The 21,187-nt window shown below is 39.8% G+C and overlaps 1 pseudogene; it reads right to left on the bottom strand.

The window, feature by feature from the left end:
* Window positions 1-20,981, bottom strand: part of LOC111543241 — a 26,186-nt pseudogene extending 5,205 nt beyond the window's left edge.
* Window positions 20,982-21,187: the final 206 nt, after the last annotated feature.

The following is a 21,187-nucleotide window of genomic DNA, read 5'->3' as shown; positions in this document are numbered from 1 at the left end:
AGAGAGAGAGAAATTCAAATCACAAAAACTAAAAAAGAGAGAGAAATTCAAATCACAAAAACTAAAAGAGAGAGAGAGAGATTCAAATCACAAAAACTGAGAGAGAGAGAGAGAAATTGAAATCACAAAAACTAAAAACATAATTCTATGTTAAAGTTAAATGGGATTATTTTTATGTATTAATTTATTCATTCAACAAATATTTATTGGATACTTAGTACACACTGGATACTACTGTTCTAGGAGAAGATGATACAGTGGTTAACAAAGTGAATAAAACTTCTGTCCTCATGGAGCTTATATTCTAGTAGAGGGAAACAAACTAATTTGTTTAAAAAGTAAAAATTATTGTATGAACTGTAGTTTGTAGAAATTGACCAAATCGTTTGCGTCTTTCTGTATCCCCACCTTGACTGTGTCATGTCACCATGCCCGAATTCTGACTCTGTGCTTGGCCATGCCACCTGCTTTAGCCAATGGGGCACCTTGCTAGTTTGCTGATGGTTGAGAGACACATGCCACAGAGCCAAGACTCCCACCTCACTGGGACCCGCCTAGATTAGCCAGCAGCCAGGGGAGCCACAGACCTGGAAATGAACCTAGCCCACATCAGTGGAGCTGCCTAGAGACCCCCAGTTGGCCACAGACACAGGACAGATCAGACAAGCACTGCACACTTGGAGCTAAATAAATGTTTACTGTTGCACACCAAGGGATTTGAGGTTCTGTGTGAATGCAGCATTTTTGCAGCAATGGTGATAATTGTGTTTGAGAAAAATAAAACTGCAAGGGTCACCAGGGAGAGCACGGAGGTGGTCATTTGCAAGTTTATGTAAGGTAATCAGGGAAAGTCTCCCTGAGAAGATGACGCTTGAGAAAAGACTTCAGGAGGTGGGAGAGGGACCTATGTCTCTATCCAGGAGGGAAGGAGGACTATGTCTCTATCCAGGAGGGAAGGGGAAGTGTTTCAAGCTGAGAAAAGAACGTGTCCGAAGAGAGAGCCTTCTGTGTCTAAGGATCCCAAGAAAGCCAGTGTGACTGGAGCAATGACAAAGAGATGAAGGAGATGAGGTCAGTAAAACCAGGGGAACAGAACAGACCCAAATTCTGTGGTGCTCCAGGAATTCTCAAAGCTGTGTTATGCTTACATGCCTTGTGAATTCTAGAATGGATATTTGGAGTTCTGCAATTCCTCACATGCACTTGATAATCCAACCCTTTTTTACACAGAGCATCTCAAAGCACAAGAGCCTGCAGAACCCTCCTCTGGGAGGGCTAATTTACTGACATGCAGATAAATGGGTTGCCTTAATCTTAAGGTCCCAGGTGAGGCCCCGATAGAATGGTCTGAGACAGGCTGAAGCTAGCACCCTGAGTACGTTCCAGAGGATCCAGGCTCTCAGGTGGAGCCAAGTCGGCTCCAAATCATGCCCCTCCAGCTACGTGACTTGACATGCAGCACATACATTGGATTTTATCATTAGAAAAGTTTCATATGTGGCATATTACGTCAGCACAAGAATGTTCCAAATGAAATAAAATTCTACCAGGGGAAAAAATTAGATAGTGTGTTAAAATACATGGAAGTTATAAATCACTAAGATATCCAGGCTTTCCATTAAAAAAAAAAAAATCAGGGTAGATTCTCCAGATGGTCTCAATCCACATCATTTGGGTGGAAACCAAATGCTTCAACCTGTCTCAGCAAAGAACATCTCATTTCGAAATAAAAATAAGAAATGGAATGTCCATGGTGATTTTAAAGATGGATTAATGTTTAAGTGACTTACATTAAAATGCGCATGGCTATCGATTTGCTACAGGAAGTATCTCAACCCAAGGCCCTTGCGCTGGAGAGGTTCTGCTGTCTGTGCTGAATTTAAGACAAATGTATACACGACACAAGCATTTTCATTCATACTCTATTATTTTATTCTAAACTCCCCTCTTTTCCTAACTCCTTCATTATACCTTTTCACCCCTGCTCCTTCCAATTATAGCTACTTCTTTTAAAGCAATAGAGGATTTTAAAGGGGAGAATTTATAACATCTCCACCAAGTACAATCCACAATGTATATTTTATTTGAGTTGTTAAAGTTCTTGGCCATCAGAGATACATACTATGTCTTCCGTATTTTCCATCTGTCTTATTTACATGTTGATATAAAATAACATGTGTAGAAACATCTTGAAATAATGTAAATTAAGCATTTTGCAAGGGAACATGTCCCTTAAACAGCATAGTACATACATTTTTTAAAGTTTCCGTGTAAGTACGAAATATCTTTCTGTAAATTGAGAAGAGGCAAATTTTCCTTTGCTCCCTTGAAAGGTCTGTATTTCCTCCATACATGACTGATCAGACTCTTCTAATTCCTTTTCAAAACTGTAGGCCCAAGGGAGAATTTTCCCTCCGTTTCTGATCCACATAGCTGACAGGGGAGACTTAGAAAATATCTGTAAAATCCAGGAAATGGTGTGCATGAGAGAGCCAGAAGCAAGTCTCTGAGATTCTCCTGCTATTCAATGTGCTATCTATCTCCTTCAAGCAATGTCTGGGTTATTCCTCCTATTGGAATGGAGATTCCACATGTGAGCATCACACTGCATCCTTAGAGGTAGTAGAGGGGGAATATCTATTATTTACCTACTTTAAGAGAAGCCCTCTCTACTAGATCCTAAAAAATATCAAAGTATGGCACCATCACTGGCCACAAGACAGATACATTATAGTTGCGTAAATAAGGTAGCATTTCTATTTTTATAAAAATTTTTAATTATTCAAAATAACTTGAGTTGTTTAGATATTAATATATTAATAGAAGTTCAATAGAATAAGAACTATTACTCTAGGATGAGTCAGGCCATCTGGGTAAACTTCAGAGAGGTGGATACTTTGATTTTGCCCTTGTAACATAAGCTCTGCACTCATGTAGGATGAGAAATGAGGAGGTGGCTGCAAGCAAGCCTATTCCTATTCCTTAAAACAGGTAAGTAAATAAATAAAAATAAAACATATTATGTGAATTAGATACTATCATAGGTGGCGAGATAGTAAAAAAAAAAAAGCAACATAGAATGTCAAGTCCTTTAGATTTTATATTCTAGAGTAAAAAAGCAACAAACATGTAATGGAAAAAAAATCTTCATATCAAATTGTGATAAGCATTATAGGAAAATCAAACAGGATGATGGCACAGGGAGGGACGGCCACTTCAACCAAGATGGTGAGGGAAGACCTTTCTAATGAGCTGGCATCAGAAAGCTCATCAGACATTGACCTGGGGCAATGGCTGGGCAGAGAATGTGTAGGGCAGGATTTCCTCAAGTCTACATTGTAGAACTCTGGCATCCAGGGACATGTCTAAAAGTGACCAAGATAAAAAGAACCTTTTCCATAGATTTCCCATTTGGAGATTCATAATACACATTAGCTATTAGAGATGCTTGAAAGTCCCTCAGTAAGGAGAACCTGTTTAACTCAATGCTTCTCCGACATGCCTGAACATGATGGTTGTTTTTTGGGGTTGGTGGTGTATGTCTGTGTTGGGAGTCATGCGCGAGGAGAGGCCAGTTGTACTCTAATAACATCTCTGCTACTGGTTTGCAAAATGCTGTTCATGGCAAACTAAGAAGTCTGAAGACTCCAACAGAATAAAACCAGAATGGAGCCTCCTGTCATTGTGCAACATGGTGGACTGTTTAGAGTTTGATCTATAATAATAAGAAGTCATTTTAATTTTCGTACAGGAAACATACAGGGTAAAAGTGTCTGCTTTGATAGTGTTACCCAGACAGTGATCATGCAGAGTAAACGAAGGAAAGAAAACACAGAGTAGTGGGGAAAGTATTACTCTAGCCTAAGCAAGAATGTATGAACCTCAAAAATAGCAAAGGAAATGAATAGCAAAGAGAAGATATGAAAGATTATTAAAGAAGAATTTGCCAAACAAGAGGAATTGCCAGATATCTGGGACATGGGAAAGATACTAAATATTGAGTTGGAAGCAGTGGGTTGGTATTAAGGTGATAAATCGAAACCAACTACAAAAAAATTAAATAACATTATAATAAGCAAACTGAGGACAGGCAAGGACAGAGGATGAAATGGCAATAAGGATTGAAACGAAATTTTGGTTATGAAATGAATAGCCTAGAGTGAAAACTTTAGGAGTTTATTACTCATTTTATAAGGAAGCTACTAAAGCTTTCTTAGTAGGGCATGGGAAGTATGTTTTTGTAAGCTTTGTTGGGTACCAATGTAGTTTAGGATTAACTGGAGAAGGGAGACAGTGGAGCAGTGTCTAAGAGACAACAGTGGGAAAAGGAAAGAGGGGAGAGATGCTCAAGCTGTTTAACTGCTAGAATATGGAAACAGGCAGTGCGAAGTTTATACCAAGCACTCACAGGTAAAGAAAAGTCAAGCATGGGCTGGGCGCAGTGGCTCACGCCTGTAATCCCAGCACTTTGGGAGGCTGAGGCAGGCGGATCATGAGGTCAGGAGATCGTGGCCATCATGGCTAACACAGTGAAACTCCGTCTCTACTAAAAAAAAAAAAAAAAAAAAAAAAATATTAGCCGGGCGTGGTGGTGGGCGCCTACAGTCCCAGCTACTCGGGAGGCTGAGGCAGGAGAATGGCATGAACCTGGGAGGTGGAGCTTGCAGTGAGCTGAGATCGCGCCATTGCACTCCAGCTTGGGCGACAGAGCAAGACTCAGTTTCAAAAGAAAGAAAAAAAAGTCAAGCATGACAGTATTGTTATCAGAATTGGAAAGATGGGGTTGGCAGTCAAAGTTAAGGGTGGAGGCAGCAGGTGATTGAGAGCAGATTCTCAGTTCCATCTGGAACAAGTTGAGTTTGAGTATCTGGTGGGTTAATCAGGAAGAGACATTCTGCAGACAGCCGAAGCTGAAGGGAGATGAAGACTGTATAGACAATTAGTTTATCACTGAGGTTAAAAGTACCAAACAAGACTGTCCTGCCTCCACCACTTCCTCTCTGTGTGACTCTGTGAAAGTTACTTATCTTTTCTGTGACTTAGTTTTTTTGTTTTTTTTTTTTTTTTTTTTGAGATGGAGTCTCACACTGTTGCCCAGGCTGGAGTGCAGTGGCGCGATCTTGGCTCACTGCAACCTCTGCCTCCCAGGTTCAAGCTATTCTCCTTGCCTCAGCCTCCCAAGTAGCTGGGATTACACGCACCTACCATCACACCCGGCTAATTTTTTTGTATTTTTAGTAGAGACAGGGTTTCACTATGTTCGCCAGGCTGGTTTCAAACTCCTGACCTAGTGATCCACCCGCTTCAGGCTCCCAAAGTTCTGGGATTACAGGCGTGATACACCGTGCCCAGCCTCTGGTTTCCTCTTCTATAAAATGGGGTTAATGATAATATCAATTTCATTACACTGTTGTAAGCGTTTAAAAACTAGGTGGACGGGAAGTGTTTAAAAGAGTATCTGGCACACAGTGTTTTCAAAATTATGTTGAATTACATAAGCCTTTTTAATTCTCCACAAGGATAAGTAAATAATGCCTATTCCTATGGAGTTTATATTTTGATTCTCAAATCCAACTTCAGGAAAAGAGTATCTGAAAGACAATGCACTGTGTCTTTGCCTTGTTTCCAAATCACTGTGTTTCCTTTGTAATAGTTGATCAACTAGGTCATTAAAGTAGCCTAGATACTAGATCTAGATTTTTAAATAATTTTAAGACAATTTAAGACTTAAATCTGTTAAATTGAAATGAACTTGGAGGTTCAGAGGGATGACAGGAGACTGTCATATCACTTTATTCCTGAAGGTTTTCTCTCAACTGTTCACATTTTTTACGACTTTCACCAGACTCAGCTTAGACAAATTACAGTTAGGGTTAAGATTAGGGTTAGAGTTAGGGTTAGGGTTAGGTTTAAGAATAGATTTGGGAAAATTTTAGAGAAGTAAGTCTCTAAAATACATGGTCATGAAAGTATTAACCATTTTAATAGAAAAGCTTATATATCTTGCATCGGAATGTTCACCAGAGTTATTGGTGTAATAAAACTTCAAAACTTGTTAGTGCAACTTAATGAAGCTGCTTATGAACTGCTACTTTAAAAATTCATGCCTGTTAATCCAGCCTGTCTCTCAAAGTGGGCTCTCACAAAGGAAGGGATTATTTCATAGTACATCCTGTTCTGCTGTTTAGGGAGGATGCTTCGCTGCTTCTACGGGTGACGGTTTTCTGGAAACAGTTACTACCCTAAAGAGACATGCTCAGATAAAAACTAAGTCGTTTCTCTTTGCAAATGGAAAAATGCTCAGTTCATATATCTTACGTCCAAAAACTTGAAAAATAAAATTATAAGACACACTTTTTCATGATTTTTCATATCTGAAGAATATTTACATATGCATTTTAAAAGAGGATTTAGTATGTTTTATAGAACTTGTCTTAATAATGACCAATAACATCTGTTTAAAATTCTGATGAAATGTTAACCATTCTATTCTATCTACAAATAGGTTAGATTTATGTCTTTAAAGGTCTGAGTCAGAGGTACATAGAATAAATTAACATTTTATTTTATTCAGACAGGGTCTTACTCTGTTGCCCAGGCTGCAGTTCAGTGGTACAATCTCAGCTCACTGCAACCTCTGCCTCCTGAGTTCAAGCGATTCTCCTGCATCAGTAGCTGGGATTACAGGTTCCCACCACCACACCTAGCTAATTTTTGTTTTTTATTAGAGTCAGGGTTTTACTGTGTTGGCTAGGCTGGTCTTGAACCCCTGACCTCAGGCAATCCTCCCACCTCAGGCTCCCAAAGTGCTGGGATTACAGGCCACTGCGATTACAGGCCACTGGGATTACAGGCCACTGCGCCTGGCAGAAAATAACATTTTAATTTTGTCATCATGTTTATGAAAGTTCTAATTTTTTTAGGTCATGTAAACAGAGCAATTTAGGCAGAGAATAATTTCAATTATTGACCACAAGCTTTGTTCGTTTGTTTGTTTTAAAGAAAGATATTTTTTCTTTTCTCTCAAAATGGTACTGTGACTATAAAGACATTTTCCTTTAAATTCATAAAGAAAACAAAGATAGTTTGGTGCTTAACAGTCGAGACACCTGGAGGTAAAAGAATTAGTTGCCAAGGATTGTATTTACAATTATATTTTATATGAAGTAACACATGGTCTTATTAGCTTCAGTTTAATATAATTCTCCCTGCAAATGTCAGCTGAAGTGAAAAGAATCTTCCGAAGACGCTGAATCGGAAGCCGATATGCTTACTGGCATGGGCGTTGGGTTGTGGTTTGCTTTCGTAGGGAAAGTAATGGAAAACTCCGGGCTTCCTAGGCCCCCCTCCTCCTTGACTTCTAGGCCACAGTGATTTGGCACAAGCAGAATTGAAGGAGAACTTTCTGAATTTTTTAGCAGTGGTATATGACTCCATTATAAACACCAACTGTGTGGGCTGAGCGCGTGTGAGCAATGGAAGTGAACAACCTAACACAAGATGAGACAAGGATACTTTAGTGAAGAGTCTCAACTACTTGAGAACACAGCCATAAAGCAGGTTTATTTCCCCAGTCATTGTTAACAAATACGCTCTGCTCATAAAGATCACATTTTTTTTTCCAGCTTGTTAGTGAGCTCATCTGATCATATAAATTTTCACTTATTTTATGTCATTAGAGGAGTTCCTTTTCCCCATTCTGGCACCTCACTGTTGGAGCAGAGCCATCTCCACGTGGGACTTCAGGGAGGGAGGCTGCTGCTCTCCCTGAATACTGCAACCGCTGAGGCCTAGGGGCTGGGTATGAACACAAGTGTTCTGCCAGCTTCCTAATCTCTGCTGTTTTGAGTCTAAAATTATCCGAGATTGTTCTTATTTATTTATTTATTTTTGAGATGGAGTCTCACTCTGTCGCCCAGGCTGCAGTGCAGTGGCATGATCTCGGCTCACTGCAACCCCTGCCTGCTGGGTTCAAGCAATTCTCCTGCCTCAGCCTCCTGAGCAGCTGGGACCACAGGCACATGCCACCATGCCTGGCTGATTTTTTTGTATTTTTACTAGAGACAGGGTTTCATGAGGCTGGTCAGGCTGGTCTCAAACTCCTGACCTCGTGATCCGCCCCACCTTGGCCACCCAAAGTGCTGGGATTATAGGCATGAGCCACCATGCCCGGCCCTAATATTTATTATATGCATGACCCTGAAGTGGCCAGGAAAAGCTGATATTGGGAGGTAAACCAGACACATGAAACAGTAACAGGACCAGGATTAGAAATCTCCTCCCAAATTCCCACTTCACAGCTTAACTACTAACTAAAACCCTGGTGCCGCTCTGAGCAATACAATATTAAGTAAATTTTCCAAAGCCATTAAGAAAGCTATGCTTGTTTAAACTCTCAGTGTAACCTGAAATAGTTTGAAACAACTGCTTACATTTGAAAAACTGAGGAATGAAGACTATAGATGGAAAGCAGGAAATAATGACATAGATAAACAGGCAATAAACAAGAAAATGGCTTTTGTATCACAAGTGGACATAAAACATTTTTTCTTGATGGTTCACTTTCCACACATGGAAGTTAAGCTTAACAAAAGAAGAAATGTTTTCTGTCTTTCCTATCTTCATCTGTATCCCCTGGCACCAACAGTAGTACCTACCACATAATTGGCTCTCAATCAATAATCTGAATCAATGAATCAATAATTTTGGCCAGATTTTTAAATAGGTTATTGACAAAAGTGATACAAGTAATAGTGATACAGCAGTAGTACCTGGCACATAATTGGCTCTCAATAAATAATTTGAATCAATCAACCAATTACTAATTTTAGCCAGATTTTAAAGAGGTTATGGACAAGTGACACAAGTAATAGGATCAACACAGGTTTTCAATGCAACAATTAGCTTATAGCACCGAGCATCTTTGTCAAATATTAAATGCTCTCATTTAGCTCCCAGATGTTCCTTTCATTCCTGCATTAGAATATTTATCAGACTGCGGTAACCATTTGTTCACATGTCTGTCTGCCCCACTAGACCACCACGCCTGCCTTTCTCCTGCTTATATAATGTCTGGCAGATAGCGTTCAATAAATATTTGATGAGTGAAGGAACGAATAATAGGTACCTGGAGAGCAAACATTCCAGATGCGTTACTAATTGAGATGTCAGAAATCTCTTCAACTTTTCGATGAAAAAACAACTGTAGGGTAATATCCTTCTCAAGGTTTCTCATGCCCCATGAACGATTTTGGTTTATTTTTGCATTCTTTAAATGGAGTGGTGGGGAAAAAAGCCTTTCTTACACTAAGTCACAGAGATGACCACATGATGGCGCTCGCGCTGCACCGTAAACCCAGAAGCAGCTGAGCAGTGTGGATCCCTGGGCTCCTCCACGTCCCTCTCTCCCCTCTTCGGCCCCCATTCTTCTGCTGTTTCCCCTCCGGTCCTCTCTCCTTCCCATCCAGTCAAGCTTGATACATATTAACAGTTGCCAAGAAGCTGTCAGAACGGAACTGGGGTACTCCCCACCTGAAGCTGGTATTTTCTTTGTTCTGTGACAGGCCAAATTCTGTGTACGCCTCCCGTTTTTTTTTTGTTTTTTTTTTTGTTTTTGTTTTTTCTCAAAAAGAACATTTTGAAAGCTGTTTAAATTGTGTATCTGTAGTTAAGGATAGTTATTATTTTGCCCTTCATTGGCTCCTGCAAGTGACCTATCCTTCCTAAGCAAAATAGTCAAAAGAGCAAATGGTGTCCTAAGTCATTAGAATCCCCTCAGCTAGGGAAATTGAAATCTAAGCCTTTGCCAACATATACAAAAGAAGTAGACAATTACAGGCGATTACTACGTTCAGCGCAGATTGGAAAAGTTGGAGAACAAAAATAAGTTACATTATAATCACTTACCTGTTAAGAATTAAAAATGAGTTTAGAAAGTAGATAACTAATGCAGTTTCAAAAAATGGAAAGAGTAGCCCGGCATGGTGGGGTGTACCTGTAGTCCCAGCTGTTCCTCCAGAGGCTGAGAAGGGAGGATCACTTGAGCCCAGGAGGTCGAGGTTGCAGAGAGACATGACCACGCTACTGCACTCCAGCCTGGGTGGGTGACAGAGAGACCCTATCTAAAAAAATAAAGAAAAAAGAAAGGGAATGGGGATAAAAGTTTTAATTGAATCTTTAAAGTGGGTTTTTCTTTTCTTTTTGATTGAGGCAAGCATTATATATGACGACATGCTCCAAGGTTTATGTTTTCTTATAAACAATTTTATCGAGATATAATTTACATTTAATAAAATGTATTCATTTAAGGAAATAATCCAGTGAGTTTTGACAAATGTGTATACACTAATGTAAAACACTGCCACAATCAAGACACATAACTTTTCCAATGCATAAGAATGTTTCCTTATGACCTCTCAGGCCAGTCCCTGCCCTCACTGGTTTCTATTATCTGAGAACACTTCTACCTGACTTTGACCTTCATGTAAATGGACTCAAACAGTATATATGCGTTTTTTTGTGTCTGGCTTCTTTTGCCCAATATATTTTTCATGTTCATCCACACTGCAGAGTGCATTTGCAGCTTATTCTTTTATTGCTGAATAGTGTTCAACTATATGAACATACTTTTTTATTAATTTTCTTCATAGACACTTAAAATGTTTCCAGTTTTGATTATTGTCACTAAAGCTGCCATAGACATTCTTATATACGTATTTATTGGATATATGCTTTCATTTATTTAGGTGAATATCGAAAAGTGGAATTGCTGGGTCATAGGGAAGTTGTAGGTGCTTAATATTACAAGACACTGCCAACATTTTTCAAAGTGGTGGTATTCCTTTCCTAGGAATTCCATAACAAAATATCAAAAACTGGGTGTATCAGAACAAGAGAAATTTATTCTCTCAGTTCAGGAGTCCAGGAGTCCAGTATCAAGGTGTTCTCAGAGCCACCCTCCCTCTGACAACTCTAGGAAAGAATCCTTCCTTGCCCCTTCCAACTTGTGGTGGTTGCCAGCAACCCTTGGCATTCCTTGGTTTGTGGCAGCATAATTGCAATCTCTGCCTCAAGCTCATCTGTCTTCACTTGGTCTCTTCCCTATATGTCTCCTCTGTGTCTCTGTGTATCAATTTCCATCCTCTAATAAGGACACCAATCATTTGAGTTAGGACCCATGCTAAACCAGCATGACCTCATTATAACTAGATTACACCTGCAAATATTCCATTTTCAAATAAGGTCACATTCTGAGGTTCCAGTTAGACATGAAGTTGGGGGACACTATTCAACCCCATACAGTGGTTGAACAGTTTTACTGTTTCCACCATATGTATGAGAGTTCCAGTTTCTTCACATCCTCAGCAGCACTGGGTACTGTCATTGTCTATCCTAAAATTTTAGCCTTTGTAGTGTGTGTGTAGGGGTACCTCATTTGGGCTTCAAATTTCAATTCCCTGATAACAACTGATGTTGAGCTTCTTTTCATGAACTTGGCCATTTAGGGATCTTCCTTTAGAAAAAAGTATCTGTCTTTTGCCCATTTAAAAATTGGGCTATTTTTCTTCTTTTAAATTTATTTTCAGGAGTTATTTATATCATTTTTAGGAGAGATAAATCATTTGTCAGATATATTTCAAATACTTTCTCTCTCAATCTGTGACTTCACTTTTCATTTTCTCTTTTTTCTTTTCTTTTTTGAGATAGAGTCTCACTGTGTTGCCCAAGCTGGAGTGCAGTGGCACAATCTCAGCTCACTACAACCTCCACCTCCCAGGTTCAAGTGATTCTCCTACCTCAGCCTGCCAAGTAGCTGGGGTTACAGATTTCCACCAGTACACCCGGTTAATTTTTCGTATTTTTAGTAGAGATGGGGTTTCACCATGTTGGCCAAGCAAGTCTCTAACTCCTGACCTCAAGTGATCCAAACCCCTGGGCCTTCCAAAGTGCTGCAATTACAAGTGTGAGCCACCGCGCCCAGCCCACTTTTCATTTTCTACAGTCTTTCGATCAATGCAAGTTTAATTCAGGTACAGTCAAATTTTTAACTCTTTCCTTTATTAATTTAGTGCTTTTTGTGTCCCCTCTGAGCAATCTACCCAAACTTAAAGCTGCAAAAATATTGTATTTTCCTTCAGAAGCTCTATAGTTCTAGCTTTTAGATTTAAGCCTATGATCTATCCTAAATTGAGTTTTGCATATGCTGTAAGAATTAAAGTTCATTTTTTTTTCTCCACATTTGTGTAGTTGCTATGGCTCTATTTGTCGAAAGAAAAACTTCTTTCTCCATTAAACTGCACTGACTGAAAAATTGTTGACTGTTTACCTTGTGTTGAAAATTAAGTGATGGCATATATTTTGTTCCAACCCTCTACTTGCCTACTCATGCTATATTGTTTTGATTACTATCATTTTAGAGTATTAAAGTCAGATAGCATGAGTCCTCCAACATTATTCTTTTGTAGGGTAGTACTGTCTATTATCGGTGCTTTTCATTCATATGTAAATTTCACAATTAACTTTTCCGTTTCCACCAAAAAAGAAAAAATACCTTTTTGGATTTCATTGGGATGAATTCATAGTAAGTAGCCTTTTTAATAGTTAATTTGTAAAACCCATTTCTTGCTCAGAAAGCCTCATCTTCTGATCTTATTTAATTTTCCCAAAAGTGTCTTGTTTTTGAAAAATATGTATAAATGTCTCAAGCCAGATCAGAACTTATTTTGAAAGTCGTGGAAATCATCCAATCCATTTTAAGCAACTCTGCCTTGAAAAAAGAAACCTCTTCTCGATAATTTAAGTCTGTGGAAAGATTTTTTTCTGACATTAAAAAATGCACATACCTATGATAAGCAACCCATACCTTCAAAAATGTTTCGGGAGCCTTTCTTAAAAATACTGATTTACATTTCATTTAACTGTTAGGTATTAAATACTTCTCCATAGACTACGTTTGATGGAACAATACTTCCTAGTTATTTTCATTATGCTTAAATTATTAAAAATTAAAAACGAATTCATTTTTCTTTACCTCTCTCTTACTCTATCCACTTTAATGATATATTCACAATACATATGTACAAAATGTTTGAAAAACCACACACCTGTCACATTCTACTTTTCATGTTTTCAATCTTAGATATATTCTCAGTCTTGTTTCTTTCCACATGAGATATTTCACTATGAAATACACGAAGAATTGAAAACTATGACAAAAGTTAAAACGTGAAAACAAAGTCTTAATTATTGTTATATCCCTACACTTCTTTCACGTATCTTGCTCCATGGCAGTGAAGTATGTTGAAGGGATTCAACTGCCCTGTCTCCCCGATATTCCATCCACTGAACCCCAACTTCTCCCCAGTTGTAAGCGACTGAAATACCTGGACGGTAGCACACAGTCTTTCAGCTTTTCAAACCCAAAGAGATGAGAGCTTTAAAATCAAGGAATGATTGGCTATAGTATTGAGAGGTGGCAACGTGCTAGCAGCCCTCGCTCTCTGCGCCCCCTCGGCCTCCGTGCCCACCCTGGCCGTGCTTGAGGAGCCCTGTAGCCCGCCACAGCACTGTGGGAGCCCCTCTCTAGACTGGCCGAGGCCGGAGCCTCCTCCCTCTGCTCGCAGGGAGGTATGGAAGGAGAGGCGCGGGCTGGAACCCCGCTGCGGGCAGCGCTCGCGGGCCAGCGCGAGTTCCGGCGGGCGCAGGCGCAGGCGCGGGCTTGGCGGGCCCCGCACACAGAGCTGCCGGCCCAGGGCAGTCAAAGCTTTAGCACCCGGCCGGCACTGCGCTGGAATTCTTACCGGGCCTCAGCTGCCTCCCCGGGTGGTAGGGCTCACGACCTGCAGCCTGCCATACTCCACCACCCGCCTCCGCCGTGGGCTTCCGCGCGGCCCAAGCCTCCCCAACGGGCGCCGCCCTCTGCTCCGTGATGCCCCGTCCTATTGACCGCCCAAGGGCTGAGGAGTGCAGGAGCGGCTTGGGACTGGCGGGCAGCTCCGCCTGCAGCCCCGGCAAGGGATCCACTCGGTGAGGCGAGCTGGGCTCCTGAGTCTGGTGGGGACTTGGGGAACTTTTATGTCTAGCTAAGGGATCCTAAAGGCACCAATCAGCACTCCGTGTCTAGTTCAGGGTTTGTAAATACACCAATTAGTACTCTGTATCTAGCTAACCTAGCGGGGACTCGGAGAACTTTTCTGTCTAGCACTCTGTGTCTAGCTCAAGGATTGTAAACGCACCAATCAGCACTCTGTCAAAACGGACCAATCAGTTCTCTGTAAAATAGACCAATCAGCTCTCTGTAAAATGGACCAGTCAGCAGGATGGGGGGGGGGGGGGGGGTCAGATAAGGGAATAAAAGCAGCCTGCTCCAGGCAGCAGCAACAACCTGCTGTCTTTGTTTTGCTTTATGTGAAAGGTTTGTTATTTTTCTGTGCAACAAATCTTGCTGCTGCTGTTTTTTTTGGGTCAGTGTAGTTTTTATGAGCTGTAACACGGTAAAGGTCTGCGGCTTCACTCCTGAAGCCAGCGAGACCACGAAGCCACCGGAAAGAAGGAACGAACTCTGGACACACACTAAAGTACTGTAGCACTCACCGCGAGGGTCAGCCGCTTCGTTCTTGAAGTCAGCGAGACCAAGAACCCACCAATTCCGGACACAGTATCCGAATGATTCTAAGAGACCTGCAGCTGTAACCACATAGTTTGAGAATTAGCCTATCTGTTGTAGGTGCGATGTGCTGGAATTACCAAGGAACACAAAAATACGGCTTGCATATTCCTCACTGACTAAAACATTTGTGATTCCTATATTTATTTCTTCATAAAATGTGTTTTTCCTGTTTCTGAAATTAGCATGCATGGAAAAGTCTATGCTAAAGTTTAACATAGTAACTAGTGGTGTTCCAGTAAATCAGAGAAATATGTAACTTGAGATTACTATACGAAACTAATACCTCAAAGCTTGCAACACTAGACCTATTTCGGGAATGGGGTAAAGACTTAATAAAGAAATTAAATCACTTACAAAAACCCACGAAACAAATGATTCACAGTTAATAAGGATATTTATCAAAATGTTTCATGATAGGTAGAATTATTTATGTTGTAATATTAAACAAAAAGCCCAGACAGCATAATAAAACATATGTACGACTTAAACTTACACTAAAGCACTATTATATCCTGATTAAGAATGCAGAATTCAATAGAGCCAGGTTCAAATCCTACCTCTGCCCTTTATTACCTGTGTGTCTTTAGGAAAGGTATTTAATCACTCTGAACATTTCCTCGTAAGAAAATGTGGAAAATTACAAAATTCACAAGAATATAAAATCTACATAAATATGAAGCTTGTAAAGGAATTCCTGGCATGGACTATACCCTTACTGAAAGTATTTATGACTGCAGGGAAAATAGCTAAACTAAATCAGACCAAAAAATCTGTAATGAAGTTTTTTCTCTTCATTACAGAGTTTTGCAATTCATATTGTTTAAAGTAGACATACTCTGTTCCAATAATCAGGTAAATAAGGTAAAAATTTAAAAACGAATCTAAATGCTTGTAGGCCAATGGGGCAGTTACAGATAAGCAAAAGAAAATAACTGCTAAAAGGTTCTCATGCAAATCCAAGAGTCATAGACCAGTTATCAAAAAACAGCCCACTCAGACCACTCTTCTAATTGTCTGTAAGAAATGCACCATTCAAAGCAAGTGGGTAGCTGGAAACATCAGGACAGAGGGCCATCGCTATTGTAATTCTGTATACAGAGTTTTGAAAAAGCACATATAGTTAATTCAAAAAAGGGATTGGTCCATACGTTCTGCAGCAAGAGATGATGTTCTTGCATATTACACACCACTGGCAATTCCAGGATCCTGGCACTTCCTAATATAAGCATACTAATAAGGGTGATGGAAATAAACATTTATGCTTATAGTTATTAGTTTGTTTTATGATTCCATGATAACAAATATTCTTAAGTACAAAACGGTTATAGGAAACGTTATAATAAAGACCTTGCTAGAAAGGTGTAATAAAGCACTATAGTACTAAACCCTGTATGATGGCAGTTAAGAAATGCAAAAAGTACCAGTTTTAACAGTATGTAACTGTTTGCATATATTGTAATTGTATAATTCCTAATAAAGTAAAGGTCTGTTAAATTTATACATAAAGAATGAATCTAATGCTGCAATTTGATAACACTTTAAACTACTCCCATGAGGAAATAACTTTCTTGGAAATAAGACTGTATCTTAATATTTTCTATTTCTTTAGTGCTAAACAGGTGTTATGTATATGCAGCAGGTATAATTCTGCAATCTCATATTTAGGTGTCAATAATTACTACTCTTTATTTTCTTTAATTAACTTAAATTTGACTCCAAGCACACATTTGACAGCAGGCTGTCCGGAAATTCAACCTCGAATGGTACTGGGACTTCCTTTCTTGTGCTCCAAAGTCACAATGACTACATCAGTTTAGGAGATTGGGTGGGGTGGGCCATGGGGAATAAGCAGGCACCCATCTTCTGGAAACACCGGCAGCTGCTGAGATGCTGATAATGCAGGCTCTCATGGTCGTTTTTGCTCCTGTGTCATTCTGCTGCCTATGAGCTTTCGCCCAGGATGGAAAACTCAGAGCCAGGAGGCCACTCTCCCATTCAGGCCCCCTCTGATGTTTGGCTGCCACAAAATCCCTCCGACTAGAAGAAACTGGTTTGGGGCTACTCATTTCCTTTGTGTGATATTGCCCCTACTTTAGGTATAGAATAAAATTTATATTTTAACCATTGAAAAAAAAAAACTGCAAATTATCCTTTTCTCTCTCAATAAATTCTGACTTTCTACTGCCTGGATAAGATGTCAAAACTTCTTTATTGAAGTACAAAGACTAAAGATTAATTTTCTACTTTTAAATTAATAAAATTCTTAAATCTCCACTCCTTTCACCTTAACACCCTACACCACCCAGATCAGGCAGGGAGTTGCCCCTGGGCACCAAGGAAGTCACATACATGGGAAAGCAAAGAGGAGCAGGACGCACATCTTTGTAATCTGTCATGACTTTTCTCCTACTATCTCTGCCAGAACCAGTTACATAATTTGCAGAGCCAACTGCAAAATGAAAATATGGGCCTCTTTTTTAAAAATTATTAAGAATTTCAAGACAATGACAAGAGAGCATTAAACCAAACACCAGAGCCCTCTAAAGGTAGGGCCCTGTGTCACTGCACAGTTCACACACCCTGCAGCTGGCCCTGGCTACTGCCTTAGTTCATGTCCTTGTCACCATGGTTATTATTCAGCTGCCTCCTAACTCATGTCCTTCTTTAGATTTTCTTTCTTCAGAATCACCCTATGCTAGTAAGCTGTATACAAAGTATCTATAGCAGACCTCTAGTTCTCTCATCTCCCTGGTTAAACCCACTAATAAGTCCCCTATGGGGTCATGTCCAAGTTATAAATGTGGAGTTCAAGGTGCTCTTTGGTCTCACCTCTACTTGACCCCTCATCTCCATCTCTTTCCCCTTCCTGATTCACACTCTATGCTCCACCCAAATGGGAACATGTAAAACTATTTAGGTATCAGAGATGCAATTTTCACACTAGAGAAAAAAGGGAAGATAATGCTGGACCGTGCTACACAGGAAGCTTTAATTTCAGGTTGTTAGTAGCGTTTCCTTTCAGAAAACACGCAGCTACCAGATATGCTCATTTGTCAGCACAAGAAAGCTACAGAACCAGAAAACACGATGATGTTTTAAATGTGCTTGAGATTCGTAGCCAGTCTCGATGTCACTATTTCTAGTCCCACTATAGCACAAATTCCCAAATGTTCTAAAATTTAGAGATTTCATCACTCATGTATCCTTTATTCATTTCCTAATCCTTTGAGCATTTTTTTATTGTACACTTTCTGTATGTCAGGTGCTTTGACAGGTACTACGCCAGAAAGATGAACAACAAACAAAAAATGAAAAGAGATAGCATCTATTTTCAAGCAGGTCATAGCCTAAGTGTAATCAATAGGTTAAAGAAGCAGTTATAATATCCTATACTATGGCTATCATGTTGAGCAATGACTATGAGTCAAGTTCAGCGTGGAGGGTTTCATATATGTTATTGCTAATCTCACAAAACTTGGGCATTCACATTCCTATTTAACAAATGGGAAACAGTATGATAACTTGCCATAGAAAGAAGGTTATAAGCTAAGATTTACATCAAAGTTTGGTTCCAAAGCTTCATTCTTTCCACTTCGTTATGCTGTGCTTTTTATATACTGAGAATGGTGCTCTAAAGCAGGTGCACACACAGAGATGTGACCAACATGTTTGCCCTAGGTTACCTAATAGGCTGGACAGAAGAGGATAAGAAGTGATTGGCCTGGTGGACAAAAGTGAAGGGCAAAGGAATGGCTGCCAAAGAAGAATGCTTTGCCAGACCCCAAAGAGCAGCGTATTTTGGAAACTGTGAGGTCTAGAAGTAAAGGATCCTTATGTGGGGAATCATGACACGGGAAGGTGTAAACTTAGACAATGGGCTTTGCAGGCCAACTGAAGAGCTTGAGCTTTGTTCAGTAGCTGATAAGGGGCCATTGAGGGGACTTCAATGGGAAATAACACATTAGGTCTGAACTTTAGAAAGATCTTTCTGGTACCAATCTGGGGAAAAGATCGAAGGAGAAAGACCCCAGAGGTAGGAAGTTCATTCAGCAGACCATTGTATATAGTATTGGTAAAAATGAAGATGACCTGAACAAGTTAGTGGGAAGATGGATAAAAAGAGGCAGCCTATTTTAGGAGATGTAGATCAAGAAGTGACACTTGGTGATTAATTAAATCAGAATTTTGTGGTAAGTTTGAAAAAGAAATCTAAGTAGACCCCTGAGGATTTCTAACAAATATTTGAGTGGTTAGTTCTTTAACCCAATTATTCACAGTTCCAAGTGAGTAGATCTTTGAAATTGTATCTTCTGTTGTAAACTTCTATTTAAGAAACCACAATTACCTTCTTCTTCTTTTTTTCTTTTTTGATAGACACAGGCACAGGGGCTCAATCTGCTGCCCAGCCTGAAATGCAGTGGTGTGATCATAGTTCACTGCAGCCTTGAACTCTTGGGCTCAAGCGATCCTCCTTTCTCAACCTTCCAAGTAGCTGGGACTACAAGCACCCACAACCATGCCCAGCTAATTTTTCACATTTTTTGTAGAGACAGAGTCTTGCTATGTTGCCCAGGCTGATCTCCAACTCCTGGCCTCAAGCGATCCTCCCACCTAGGCCTCCCAAAGTGCTGAAATTACAGGCCTGACCCACTGCACCCAGCCTCATTACCTTCTTCTACTTTTCTTCTGGATTCAAACAAATCTTTATTCCCTCTTTTCTTGAATCACATGGTTTTGTTGTTGTTTCTTTTTTAATGGAAGAGCCCATTTGAGCTCAATAATTACTTATGGATATGGTTCCTTTCTTCTCAATTATTCTTTAAGAAACCAGGTGCTATTCCAGGATAAAATATTTCACAGTGGGTGTTCATCGGTCTCCAGGATTCCCCCCTCTCCCAGCCAGGTCTGGATTTTATTGATCAGTAACAAAGTAACTTACCTGTGCAGTGTAAATAAACATAAAATTTTACTTTTGTAAAAATAAGGAACCAACAACTTTCAAGAACTGGGTTGGCTAAGGCTCAAGCTAGTTTCTATTAAACAAGGATTCATCTGGTCACTTGAATTTCTTACTCACCCTCTGGAGATATTATGTGTGATTGGATTCAGACCGTTTGCACAACGCAGTGGATTAGCTAATTGCTCCTCTGCCTACTATAAGCACAATTGGCTACATTGGTTGAAAAACCAACCCAGGGAATAGGCTATGAAATTGGTATTGAAGCTTTGGCAGCAGACTAACTGATCAAGATACTGAATGCAAAACTAAAACACAAAGCACAGCTTGTGTGGTTTGGTTTGGCTTTTTTAACAGTAATTTCTGCTGGCGGAGACAGATGTTTCTTGAAGTGGCAAGAGATTTGCAAGGCAGAATGTTCTACCACTTACTGTAATTGCTTTATTAATATTGTATGTGTTTATGGCTTCTATCTTCTGGCTTGTGGCACCTCTTACTTTAAATGACTTTGGGTTTCCTGATGACTGGCAGTTAATCTTGACTTCAGAGATCCTTTGAGTCACACATCCAGCTTTGCTCCTGTATAGTGAATTATTTCATATGAAGCCGAATTCTTGTTTGCATTTATTACTCTTAGAAGCCCTCAGGGGGCACTGAAACATCATCAGACAGTGGTCCTATATATGTGTGTATCTGTATATACATATATACACAGACATACCCACACGTATACACACAAATATATACACACACATATACACACACATATACACACACGTATACACACACACGTGTACATATGAAAGGGAACCTCTGGGTAGCTGAGAAGTACACACTCAGTTACACACCCTACAACAGAATGGACTTATTTTATCCCTAGCCAAGTCTCAGGCTTAATGTCAGCTACAGTATCATGAGAAGGAGGTAAAATATTCTAATCCAGCGTCTTGAAAAGACTGGGTCAGTTTAGGGGAGTTAAGTTCACAATAGACATATCCTAAAATAACCTCTCTCTTAGTGCTTCCTTTATTTTGCTTTAAAAGTACAGACTATATTGTAATTATCTTCCAGTGTATTACTAAAAAGAAGAAAAAAGAAACTAATAAGGAAATAAACCAACAAATGAAAATTAAATTTGGAGTTAAGATTTTTCTGAGCAGATTTGTTAGTTTGTTCAGTGGCTATCGAATTTCTTTTCTTCCCTCATCTGGCCTATCAAAGTGGCTTTTAGCTTTTCCAACATGTTCACTCAATAAGCTCTTCTTCTGTAGTGTGCCTGCTTACTGAAGTTTCCTGGATAAGGAAAAGGAAAAGGCTTCGTCTGGGGAATTTTAGTCGGAGATTTGTGGTTGCCATCATTACTGTGATTTGTTTCAGGTCTGCCCCTAATGACAGCTTGTGGTTTAAGTCTAGGCACCATCCAGCCACAGGCAGTAGGGATATGTGAAAAAGGCAGGAAAGTCTCCCCAAAGATCCTAATTACCGAGTCATTTCTGAAAACTGCTGGGACTTCCTTGTGAAACCAACTAGCAGCAGAGTGCTGAGCCGTGCATTATGTAGTC

The sequence above is a fragment of the Piliocolobus tephrosceles genome, chromosome 14, assembly GCF_002776525.5.
Source record: "Piliocolobus tephrosceles isolate RC106 chromosome 14, ASM277652v3, whole genome shotgun sequence".
NCBI classification, from domain to species: domain Eukaryota; kingdom Metazoa; phylum Chordata; class Mammalia; order Primates; family Cercopithecidae; genus Piliocolobus; species Piliocolobus tephrosceles.
The sequence above is the reverse complement of the archived record's forward strand: the minus strand, read 5'-3'. Positions and strand labels throughout refer to the sequence as shown.